The 13,687-nt window shown below is 37.4% G+C and overlaps 1 protein-coding gene across 1 annotated transcript in view; it reads left to right on the forward strand.

Annotated features, from left to right (window-relative positions):
• LOC128361774 (uncharacterized) overlaps nt 1-13,687 on the forward strand; it is a 76,379-nt gene that overhangs the window by 23,971 nt on the left and 38,721 nt on the right. The window lies entirely within an intron of this gene.

A 13,687-nucleotide genomic window follows, 5' to 3' on the forward strand; every position in this document is an offset into this window, starting at 1 on the left:
TCTTGTATATGTGTGTTTAGGGGGACGCATGAATGGTCGCACATGCGTGGGTGTGCTTTAAAATCTCACATGGCTGTATTGCAATGCCTCAGCAAAGCTCTTGATTAGTTGTGGTTTAATGTCTGGATGGACCATTTAATTAGGTTACGTACGAGATAAAGGCCAGCCAAAAGTAATCACAAGGATTATTTACTCTTGTTAATTGAGGTTCAATCTTAACACCACAACTAAAGGTTAATGTTCTCTTGGTATATTATTTACTGTCCACACTCCAGAGGCTGGCTCCTACACAGCGGAGGAGGGGGAAGGAAGCTCCACAGGTACGGATGGGGAAATGGAGAATGATTTGTAGCATAATATTGACAGCTGATGAACTTTGGATATTTAATGGTCCTGCTCTAAGCCCTCTGAAATACTGTACAACCTTCATTTTAATAATCTTACTTTGGCTCAGGTGTGATGCTCAAGTTTCCTGGAGCTTTAGGTGGGTGCAGCCCATCACCACTCCTAATCTCTCCTTTAACTAACCGCAGATAATTCTCCATGCACATGTAAATCATAGAGCGAGCTTTAAAGTGAATTGAAAGGTAGATTTGAAGTGACATTGTGTGATTAATTCTGCCGCTCTCTAAATGACCCTTGGTTCTGTCTTCATAGGAAAGCTGTTCTAATAGTCTTTCCAATAGTGATTAAAATTACAAAAATGTGAACCTGTAGGTTAATAAAAATGGAAATTTAACTAGTATCTGATTTAATTGACTCTGAAGAAGTACTTAAACGTGTTTGCACTCTGGAAAATCTACATGGCTCAGCGGCAAAGAAATTGGAATATCCAGCTGTCAAGATAATAAATTTGACTATTTCATCACTGTAATCTTCATACAATCTCCCTTTGTGCTGGTCTCTACCGCTCGCCACTAATGTGATAAATCATCTCCATGTTTGGAATTGTTTCATGTGTTTTAGAATAATCGTAATATACTCAAAAGACCTCAAGTGTGGTGATCCGCTGCTGTTCTTAGCCTTTTGTAGATTTAAGATTTGGAAAGTTTAACTCAACCTTCCACCTATATCAAACTTCTGCTATGTTACTATAAAAATGGCTTTATTAATGCGGGATGGATTGGAATGTAGGGCAACAGAAGATTTTTTTTTTTTACAGTTAGACCTGTTTGAGACTTAATTAAAGTAGCTCAAATCAATGATAAATACATTGTGTATCCTACGGCTGCTCCATAAGCCACCCTGTGTTTCACTAGTTTAACATGTTTAAAGTAAAGCAGTGGTATTAGTGTATATTCAGTTTGCATTAGCAGTAACTTAATGCATTTTTGATACTGTTGTAACAGAATAAACAGTAAACAGCTGTCAAGAAGATAAAATAGCACACAGTAAATCTGGATTACATACCTGCATCTGTGAGTCCTTCATGTATGTAAAGGCAGTTTGAATCTGGAGCAGGAATGACAGACTCCCTCACTAACAATGTAGAGTACTATAAAGAGGTAATGATAGACTGTGAATGCGTTGAATGAATATTGCTGAAAAAAAGCAGGTTTGATTTTACTAACATCAGATAACAACAAGAAAAAGCAGTGAGAGTCTTTCTTTCCCCTTTTTTGAACTTCTATTATGTTCTTTATCCCAGTAAATACTCTTTGTATGGCAACTATAACTCATTTTTATACTGTAGATATTATATTACTAACAAAACCACTCCTTATCTAAGTTTGGAAAAATGTTTAATGCTCATCCCTGCTATTCCTAAGAAATGTAATGACATTTCTGAGCATTATTAATGTTATTCAAGCATAGACATTGCATGATAAATGGTTAACATATATGTTTATACAACATTAATGCATATTACTTTGTGAATGTAGTAACATGATAAATCCATCATAACACGCAGAGTTAAGATTTACATTAACACTATAAAATGTAATGTCTAATCACACGCTCCTGACAAATACTGTTTGTAATAATTTATCAGTGTTATTAAAGGATAAATAATTTACACTTTACTTTAGGTGCCCCTTCTCTGCGTAATACATATTCTACTGCATTACAGGAGGCAATACACAGTTACACTCAGCAGAACATACACACTGACTTTACTGTTTAAATGCACTTTGCTGGGAAGTAATTCATAGATGCCAGAGCTGGGCTGATCAGCAAGCAAGTACTTTGCTCTTCTAAAAGTGGAGAGATGAATTAAAGGTTGGAGTTTAAATTGGTTATATATCCATATATATATATAAATTAAGTGAGCCTTAAAGTAGATTAATACAATTTTACAGTGCATAAAACAACTGTGTTAACAGATTATGCACATATACAAATCCCATAAAATGTGTGAGTTGGTTATATTAAACAGAATTGAAAGACTATGGATGTAAACTTTTTACAATAACATTTATGTATAATATATAATATATTGGTTAACCATTAAACATTTAGATAACACTTTTACAGTGTATTACACAGCATTTATTAATTGTACACAAGTCGAGCAGGTTTAAACTAAAGATGTTTAACTATTGAAGGTATATGATTATATATGATTACATGTATATTATATTTATCAAGTGTTCATTAACTGTGCTTATATCTGTTTACAACAACATTATACTGTTATAATGTATTCATTATTGTATCAATTCTTATGAATGCTAAACAGGAAGGGGCTAAAGTACAGGACTGTGTTATAGACAGGGCTCGGTATCTAAAAGTGTGTCACATGACTGTGATTGTGGATCCCTACAAGGCTCGCAAAGCAGATAATTCTTTCAGGATTATAATTTCCCTCTTTTTTTTTTTTTTTTCTTCATTTCTTATTTATATGATGCCAAAAATATGCTCCCAGGGCTATCATTTTTCTGAGGGTGTTTGCGAAACCAGAGAGCTGAGAGGATTTATCTTCTTGACCCATCACACAAAGACAATGAGCTGCAGAATAGTGGTGTCCAACTGGGAGGACTAGGGGGGAGGAGGGAGGGGGGTGGGACGGGCACACCCAGTCATCCTCAGGCCTCCTTCTAAAGACAGAATCATGTTACAGGTGAGAGACCCCCATTACTCTTGTCTGTATCAACTCTCGCTGCCTTTCTAAAAGCTGGATCATGTGTGTCTGTTGCAGGGATTACTGTATGTCAGTGTTATATCTGTGCTGTGTTTTGACCAGTCTGGGCTTCAGGTTTCTGACAATACACAGCATTAGATATCTGCGATGGCAGCGGCGGGACAAAGCAGCTTGTCCCTGTCTCCAGTAAATACCAGCACAGTATCAACCTTTACATTGAGACTTAGTCATAAAATAGTGTTGCAGAACTCTCTACTTTTTAGGAGGCGTTTGCCCCGGGGCTATGGCTAATGGTTTACTCACTCCCCGACAGGCCCTCGGGCTCCAGGTAACACACATTGTCAAGCTGCTCTCATTAACTCCTATAACTCCTGGAGAGATTCACATCCGACAGCCACACAGTAGAGGTCTTACATGTGGAAGTGCAACAGACTGACAAACACGTTTACAGGCTACAGTACACAGTCAAATTATTAGTTTTTCTTTAGGTTGGAGACAACTTTTTACACATGAATTGCAATTAAAATACATATTTCATAGCATTTTCCACACAGCAGTTGATCATGAATCACTTTTGTGTATGTTCCAAATCTATGTTTCACATTGGCAACATTGGAGGAATATTAATGTGCTTTATTTCACTGAGAGCAACCATACCACAATGTAATAATAATCACTAATATGTAAAGTTCTTTGAAAATGACTCTTAATTAAAAGTGCATAATGTTATTAGCAAAATACACAAAAGCAATTATTCTAAAGATTGACCCCTTCCAAAGAGTTCTATTAATATAAATATTATTAGATTATTATTATTATCATTGCTTTCTTTATATGTAGCAGCATTTTAATGATACAGCTGATAAGGTGGATATAATTGTAACTGCTTTGTATTGTTAGGTAGTTTATCCTCAACAATGAGTTATATTTTTCATATTATGAGCTGATCAAATGTTTTGATCAAATAGCATAGAATTGAAAAATACTCAAGTAGTACAAGTATTGAAGTATTGTACTAAAGTTCAGTACTTCAGTTATGTTTTTTTAAGTTTAGGTTTTAGTTTAAGTTTTAACTGAATTTTGTCATTTCAGCCGAGTGAAGTTTGTGTTTCTTTTACTTTTTGAATGAATGAGTCTTTTCTGATCCACAGTGTACTCTGTGGTTTTTTTACCCAGGCCTGGTGCTACAGAGAGGTGCCATGGTCAAGTACACCCTCTACACCTCCTCTCTTTATTCTGTACTTTTTGGTCTTTTTAGTGGAATGGAGTCCGGTCGCTGTGAGTGGCAGCTTCACATGAATGTTTTGTCAGTAGAAGAAGCAGCTGCTGTGACAGAGAGGGTTATTCTAAAAAATCCTTTATTCTTAGCCAAGTGTAAAAACCTCAGCCCACCAACTATTTGGTTGAACATTTACAGTAAGACAGTGATTTTGCGGTGGTATTATGAGTTCTGATTTAGACAATGGACCTTGTCCTGGGTACTCTCACAGTCACCTGTTCCACCCTTTCTACTTTAATCTTGATTAATGTGGCAATCTCTTTGTTTGACAATGTCTGAGCTCCTGGACCATCGCTCAGCAAAATATGCGTCTCGGCCTATAGGGCTGTACAGTAAATTATAGACTGCTAAGCCAACATGTTTTCTTAAAACATAGTCTCACGTAGAATCAGTCACTTTGTTAATCTACTCATCTATTTATGCACCTCACAGCAAATTCACATCACATACATTCATTAACTTAAAAGTACAAAGATATGTATGCACTCCCTTTTACGGTATATCTAAGAGATGAAAAATCTGCATCTGGCCGACACATTCAAATCCTCTGACAACTGCAAAAAGAAGTCTGATGTGGTTATTGGCAAGAGTAGATGCAGCTGTCTGCATTGTGTCATAGAAAAAGATGACAAGAACCAGACAGTGGATAATCACCATAATCACAACACTTTTAAATCAGTCCAGTAAATAATCCATGCTTGTTTCCTTGTTTGAAGCTTATAGTGTTTTAAGTTTTATTGATTCAACTGTTAGGTAGGTTTTAAGGCATTAGTTTGTAAGATACAGTATACCCAGTGGGCAAAAGACCATATTGGAGGAGTCACATAGCTGAGCAGTTCAAACCAGTGAGTGTTGGCTGTACAACAGTAGCACAGATACGCTTTGTAAATGCCATTAAATAAAGAACATTTTAAAACAAGTTAAAAAATGTTAGAACTTTTTCTGAAAGTGGAGAAAAAAAGGGAAAGTGTAGCTCATTTATTTAATTATTAAGGTTTATGTTTAACCAACTACATAATGTAAAGGACCTTTTCCTTTTTAGCATTCATAGTAGTGTCTGTTTATCGATTTTTAAAAACTTACATAAGGCCTCTCAAATATGCTGTGGAGGAACTATATATCAGGTTAAATGTATTAATTAGCCAGTATGTGTTTTATAGTGTAGCCCAGCTATAAAAGCAGTACTCTACCACCAGTGATATACTATCCATTAGCTGTTCACTGTTCATTTCCTGTGCTGCTTATAAACGCTTATCATTTTAAATAGAAAAAATCACAGAAAGGAAAAATAGTAAATAATTGTAACTTTTTGGCACCTCAAAATTTCAGATTTTTTTTAGTTTGTTCACGCTCTATAGTTTGTAGAGAAGTGTTGAATATGAATGTTGCTATAATGTAGCAGCTTGATTAAAGCACTAAACTTCCATACCACTACACAGCTGTATCACACAGCGGTAAACCACCACTGTCAACTCGTCTTCAAGATTTTTTTTTTTTCTGGAAATAGCAGAGTATTATAATACCCCACCCCCCCGTACATTTTTGTACCTATACAACACATTTTTCTCTCTTCTCTTCTTCCTTTCGCTCCATACTTGTGCTTGTTGAGGTTGAAAAAGATTAGGGGAAAATAGTGCATCATAAACTGGCTGCAGGCCTCGGGGCAACAGTGTCTGTTCCAAAGCTGGATAATCTCATATCAGTGTGGCGTGTTCATTTAGCTTAAAAGATAGGACCCTTTTAGAAGCACCTCCTTAGGTTATTATGAGGCTTTTCATACTCAAGATGATAAACTCATTCTGGCACCTGTGTAATTTACTAATGACACATGATTTTAGCCTGCGTTGCCTGTGAGTCGGGGAGGAATTACAGTGCAGTGCAGAGCCTCTGCAGATATGCCAGCCGCTGACATTGAGGCAGAACCTGCTTGGGTTGTGTTTTAACTTCTTTAATTAGGTGTGTTTACTCTGTATTTTATTTGCAGAGATCATGGGAGAGCCTGGGGAAAGGTAGATTTAATTAAGGGACACTGATGAAAGCACACAGCTTGTACAATCTCCAAAGTGTTTCCTCTGATATTGCTGCAAAATATCCTGATGACAGGTGGTGCTGGGGAGGAGTTGACACGGCTGCGAAATAGAACGATTTGGATTCATTCTCACCATGTGTAGGTGGGAATGTGTTATAGGTCTTCTGTTATATATCACTGAACTCAATTTAACGGCTAAATAAAAACCCATTTCAATACACAATCTGACTTACAGTATGCGTTAAGAGTGGGATTTTTAGGAGTGGAAACATAAAAAAAAAATATGTCAGTGCACATAAAGGAATTGTGATGATCGGTTAGATAGTGAAAATGTACGAGCAGCTTTGCAATTAGCAAGTGCAGGCCTGCCACATTGTCAAATGCCCTCACGCTCTGTCTCTGCGATAATTGTCACAGCCCCTCTCTTTTATTACAATCTGTCATAGAGTCAACCATATTCATTATGAATTCTTATCTGCTTGTTCTTTAAAATTTGCCAGATGGCACGTTGGTATCAAAAGCTAATAATGATGTAGTAAGGAAATTAAGACCTTATCAAAAGCTACTTAATGCCGGAAAAAAAGAAAAATCTAAATACATTGATGCATCGGTTGATCCTTGATGATCCCATCTGCCAACGTGTAAAAAGGTGAATCATCCTATCTCCAAGCCCCACAATATGCAAATTGGAGAGCAAAGCTGAAATTAGATTGGGTTTAACTTAACTAATCTCCTTTGGTCACAATTTAATTTTGATGTCGGGAGAAATCCCTTTTTTTCCTTTTTTTTACACACAGATCTGATGTGCTTTTCTAACCCACTGTGCAGAATCCAACGGAAGGAAACATAAAAGATCATGAAGTGTGAAGTAAGATGTAAGCACACGGAAAGAAACCCAATATACAAGAAGCTTTCAACCTCTCCGATATTATATACACCTGCCAATTCCCAACAAAGGGATTTACCTTTGCCACAAGCTGCAGATGCACCGGTCTAATTAATACATGCACAGAATATCTAAATCTGCTTATAACACAGAGAAATACAGAAAAGGTTTCTTTCAACTCATGAAACCGTAAAATTTTAAGGGCAGCTTAATGTAGGCGAGGTGAGAAGAAGTGTTTGTCAGGGATTGGTTATTGAGAGCCCTGATCTAGTTTTGATCTTATCTTTAAATAATGCAGAATTGGCTGTTGGATAAACCCCTGAGAATAAATAGTCCCTTACCCATTGTAACAAGACATGTCAGAGTGGACCTTTGTGGTTCTGGGCAGGGGCCAAACAGGACCAGTGCTGTCGGGGGGTTTCTCTCAGGAACCTATAGACAAGCCAGGACTCCCTCACTTTAATTCTAGTAAATATATTTAATCATTTTCTTTGCCACATCCACTTATTTCATTGTTACAGCCCAATCTTCTTCATTTCTCATTGAGACATTGAACATCTGTATTGTAACTGCTGGTAAATGTCAGTCGGTGTGTGCGGTCGAAGTCGGTGTTGCACCATCACCGAAGTATAACTGTGGGAATAAAATGTGAAGGTCTAACCCAGCCTAGAGGTCCTGCCATCTCAGGAAATTGCAGCAAATCCAATAAATTCACCACATACTTGAAATCTTAGTTTCTCATTTGAAAAAGTATCAAAAATGTAGTTGCATAATAACAGTCCTAGGATGAATTGTCTAAAAGCATTGAGCCTTTTCACATTTACAGCTCTATTTTCTTTATCTGGGGCTCTACTGGAATATCTTTGCATGATTTGCAGTTTTAAAAAAAAGTCTTTATTTATCTTATATTGACTCTTTAAGCAGCCCCCCTCAGTTTAGCCTCTGTCTGAAACAGGCTGTTTGAGCTCCTGTCTCTTTAAGACCATATTCTGTTATGATTGGCCAACTCCTCTCTGGAGACTTTCGGCAGATCCAGATGTTACATTTAGCAAATAATGAAATGGAAACCTCTCAAATACATCCGTACATATTTGAGCCAAAATCCGATCCGACATATGCGAGTGGACAATTCGAACAACACACGAAACAACCCTAGCAACAACCTTAGCAACCTCAGCTACGGAAAAAAACGGCCTTTTACTGAAATGTACAATGAGTTGACATCAGCCGGGTTGAAGAAAATTTTGCAAATGAAGCATCTAACTAGGCTGAATCCCTCGCTTTTGACTTGCAGGGAGCAATTCATACATTAACCATTTCTGTGCTTTAACCATGATTAGCATATTTAGCATTATCTTGCCAGTATGTATAAAACAGAAAGCCAGAGAAAGCCCCTTTAAATGATGATATAACAAAGCCTCAACACAGGGGACATGCCATACTCAATACTCTCCTACTCTATGGTTTCTCCTTTTGACAGAAATACAGTTTTAATTCAGTAATTAATTGCAATTGCTTCGACTCTGCTGTCAATACAACTCATCACTTCCTATATGTTTCACATGGAAAGCCTTCCAGGAATTGTAGCCTTTTCGAGCCTCTTTTAATGTTAAACGTCAGTGAGAGGCAGTGTTGAGTTTGATTGTTGGCATGATGAATGCAACTGGGAATATTTACTGAATAAAAACAATAAAGCAGAAAGAATAAGAATGTGAGAGCAGCTGAGCGGTGAGTAAGAGATGAGTGTTGATGCACTGATGCACATTACACTAAATATATCAAGATAACAGCGAGCATCAACAGCAAATGACTGTGTAATGGAAGCAGATCAGGAAACAAGAAGGTTTCTTATGATGTGATGAAGATAAAACAGAGAGATTGAACTAAAAGCCCACTTTTCTCAACAAATGAGGTAATTAAAGGGCAGAATGTGAGAGGAAAGGAGGGAAGCTGGCCCTCAGGTCTCACCCTTTGAAAACAAACAATACCAAATACGCCTGATAACACGGCGCTTCTGTGATGCCACCATTACTCTTACCTAAAACGCAAGTAAAGCCCGTTGTTAATGTGTTCCTCTTGAAATGTAGGTAACAGCACAGAGGGAGAATTTCAGCAATGCACAATAAATAGCAGAGAAAATGAGGCTCACGGGAATAAGAGGTACGCTCCTACATTTTCCTCCCTCAATGACACTGTGAATAGTTCAGGAGTTATGTGCAAAAGTTGCGGAAGATAATGTCTGGTGACATAGACTTGTTGTCACATTTTTCATCCACTACTATCTAGTCTCTTTACATTCTGATCACACCTCTTCAGGCAGATAACTATTTCCTCAGGATTAATGTCCCAATTTCTGCATCCTCCAACACATCACAGTTAATGACCTTGATTTAAATCACAAGAAGGTTTGTGTGAACTCATATTACTTCCAAACAAGAAAATACATCAGCCTTTAGGTGTTGTTTTTGTCTGGCCCCGCGCTCCCTAACTTTTGCCCTGCAGCTATCAGCGAGATAGGCGATCGCCTCTACTTTTGGTTAGATTGATTCAGTGTTGTGTTGGCAAGCTGGGACACCTCACTCATGCATATGCTGTTTCTTTCTCCTTTTTTTTGGTGCGTCCTTTTTTGTTTGTTTTTAAAAGTTAAATTCCATCTGTTTAAACGGCGAAGCTTACAGAATTAGACAGTGAAAACTCATGTAGGTCGTGTAGCTTTACACAAGTGAAAGGTGGTGATGGTGATAAGCTCGCAGGGTGAATTAGCGCTACTTTGAAGCTTGCCACATATTTTCGAACTGTATAATAGTTCCCAACGTCTGGGCTAAGCTGATGACAACATCACAGCTGATGACAACATCACAGACGTGACAAAAGTCAAACAGATGCAAGGCAACCTGCTCATAGGCCTATAAATGATTTTAGGCTCAGAGCGGGTGAATCCTGTGACATTGACATTACATACTCAACCCCCTCCTCAAATAGCATCAACACACAGTCTGTCTGTCTGTCTTTCTCTTTCACACACACACACACACACACACACACACACATAGCCAAACACATGTCCATACATTTCCCTCTCATATGACTCTCTGTAGTTATTTTAAGGCTAACTGATACCATACTGCTTAAAAATAGTGTAATATTCACACAATGCTGTAAAACTCAAAGACAAACACAAGTTGTGGGAGTGAAAAATGACACTGTACTTATAATGCTTTAATTTATACCAAATGTTAGCCAAACCCTCTAAAGTGAAATAAAAAACATTTCAAAAAACTGAAATAAGGGGTTTGGCTTCGAGGGCCAGTCACACCACAACTCAAAATGCTGCAATTTTGTGGCAAAGTCAAAGTCAATGAATGCTTGTGGAGGCAAAATTAATTTATACATTTTTACATGCAAATATCCACCGTTGAGAAATACTCAGTGTCTTCTGACCTTATTAAAGTCACAGTAAAACAGCAGTTACATCTTTAGCTTCCATAATGTGGAAAGATAAACTGAATATCTGTGATGAGTGTAAGTTACAAAAGGTATTAAAATCAAACTCTCCAGATTTGACTGGACTTTTTAAAAGCGGGTGTGGCCTAGTAAATACAGTACAGCACAGAGCTGTGGAGAGGCATGGTGCAGTAGTGGACTGCCTGCATCCATCCACACACAGCTTCATTAGCAGCAGCAGGAGGAGGAGGAGGAGGAGGAGGAGGAGGAGGAGGGAGAAATGAATAAATTAGACCTCAACCACATTCTTTGGAAAGGTAAACAAAGTTTTTACCAGTTGATATCCAAATATTGCTCTACTAACGGTTAGGTACCTGAGCAAGGCTCCAAATCACATTTGAGTGGGAACATTTATATTTCAAGACTGAGAATTCAGCATGAATCCTCAAAAAATATCACAGAGATATTTTACAGAGATTTTGATGTTAAAACACTGACAATGGTGTACTATTATTGTTACTATTATTTTAAGTTAATTCAGTTATTAAAGTAAATGTGACTTTATATAGAACGTTTTAGACCACATTAAATGAAACTGAAAACTTTAAATGGTAAATGGAGTCATTGTTGACCTTGGTAGCAGAACATGTGACCAAATGTATATCTCAGCTCAAGGTCCAATGACTATTGTCATCTGAGCTTTCAACCACATTACATGGTCTTCACCAGCAAATGGAACTGGCTCAGGTATCATCATGTGACCAACATGGTGCAGCGTGATAGGTGCAAAAACCTTGACCTGAGATCATTTAGTCACACATTAAAAATGATCTTTTAGCTTCTTCCTATTTCTGTTTGACTTTTTGCATAATCTTTTTCAATGCTCAGTCTGTGAACTGTCTGTCAGTGAATGCAGCGAGACAGATGTGTGATTGAAGAGGAGTAATGACAGTTTACAACCAAAGGTCAAAGTTTCTTGTGTCTGACTGAGAGTGTCAGCTCAATGTCAAGCACACATGATATGACCGTGTGTGTTTTTTGCATCGATGGGGGCGTTAAAAAAAGTGTGACCATTTCCCACGTTTACAGCAACACAGCAAACTGCAAAGCTAATGAACACCTTTTAGTTTTCAGTAACATCTGTTGCAGACCTGCTGAGAATGACATTTCTTTCAGTTCATCCACAGATATATGCTGTGTGTGAACTCATCACTCTGCTGTTGCAAAGATATACAAGTTATATCACATACTGTATGTGAAATCAGTTTCCATGGAGTTGGAAATTCGATCAATAAAGTGTTCAGTGTTCAGCAGTGTTGAGTAGTAGAGAAAGAGAGCAGACTTATGTTTGAATATCAATGTCTTTAGTCTGCTGTACTTGTACTGTAAGAGGGTTATTGTCAGAAACAGATATTATGTTAAAGTGAAAATACAGACATTGAAAGTAGAGCTTGACTGATACTGGATTTTAGGGGCTGATGACGATACCAATATTAGAGAGAGAAAAAATTGTGATATCTATGTATTGGCCAATAATGTTTTATATGGGTCAATGATGTTTTGTTGTGTCCATGTGGTTTAGTCAAATTTAAAGGGGTTAAAATTTGAAAATAAACATATGAATACCTTTGTACACATTGTTTTTTGTGGACCCAGCATAAGATTTCTGCTTTTAATCCATTTTGAGAGAATATATTAGAGGATTATGGCAAAATTGTCTAAGTGGTGTAACCATAACTTTGTACCATAACTTTTTATATTAAATAAAGGTAATGGAATAGAATTGTTCTAAATAATAAATATAATCTGGGGAATCATGTCAATCAGGAACCATTTACATATTTTAAATTAAATAATTATTTGTATAAGTCCACTTAAATACACTGTAGATGGATAAAATATTTAATATTTATCATTCTTTTGTGGTTACACCATTTGACATTTTCAGAAGCAGTTCAGTTGGACAACATATTCACCGATTCTGATACATCACAATGACGAGAGAGCTTTGCAGTGTGTTTCAAACAGTGTATGAACTGCAGTGGTCCAAGTCACAGCAGGTTGCTGTGACGCACGTGTGACGAAGTTGAACACATGCCTGCACAGAGCCAGTAGACAGCAGCTTTAATTGATATGCGAGCATTACGACATTTTTGTCCACGAGACAGATGACTAACATACATGAGTCACTCATGGTGTAGACCGGCTTTAGCCTCCGAATGTGCTGTTACTGTGATACAGTATTAGAATCATAGCCTATAGGATGCCACATATTAAAGCAGTATTACCATTATACAAATCTGTTCCAATCAACAGTTGGTTGTGTGGAATTATCCCTAATAGTGAGGATGTTTTCCAGAGTTTGGTCAGTGTTTAGATCTGTTGTTAACAATTCAGATACATGATTTTTTTTTCTTACTATCATAGCTGTGAACAAACAACCACATCTGGATTTGATCTCAGTAAGGCCTGAGGAGTCTGACTAATCACCAGAGTAACCCAAGTAAACTATTGCAGATGTGAGATAATTGCAGGGACTGACTCTCCAAATACCTTCATTTACAATTTGCAGAAGTTACTCTGTCAATAAGAGGGGTGACGGGTGATTGACCTTTCTCATTTTCCCACCTCTTCTCAGTGCAACACGACCTCCCACTGGTCACTGCTGTAGAACGGATATAGTATTAGAGACTTATCAGAGAGCATGCATGTATGTGCGTGTTCTAATTGAATTAAACACACTTTAAAACTGGGTCTTTGTTGTTGTTAGGTCGTGGTGGAGAGTAAGTGCAGGAGATTTTGAAAGACAAACTCACACTGGCAACAACAGAGCTCGGATTTTGAAATGTAAGCTGCAAAGCATCCTCATTAATTGTGCAAAATAGGTTACTCTCCCAAGAAGTGACAGAAATGGTGTAATGCTGGGCTTCATGGGTAGATATGCTGGCTAATTGGCTCTTTAAAAGA

This window comes from Scomber japonicus, chromosome 7 (genome assembly GCF_027409825.1).
Source record: "Scomber japonicus isolate fScoJap1 chromosome 7, fScoJap1.pri, whole genome shotgun sequence".
In the NCBI taxonomy this organism is placed as follows: Eukaryota; Metazoa; Chordata; class Actinopteri; order Scombriformes; family Scombridae; genus Scomber; species Scomber japonicus.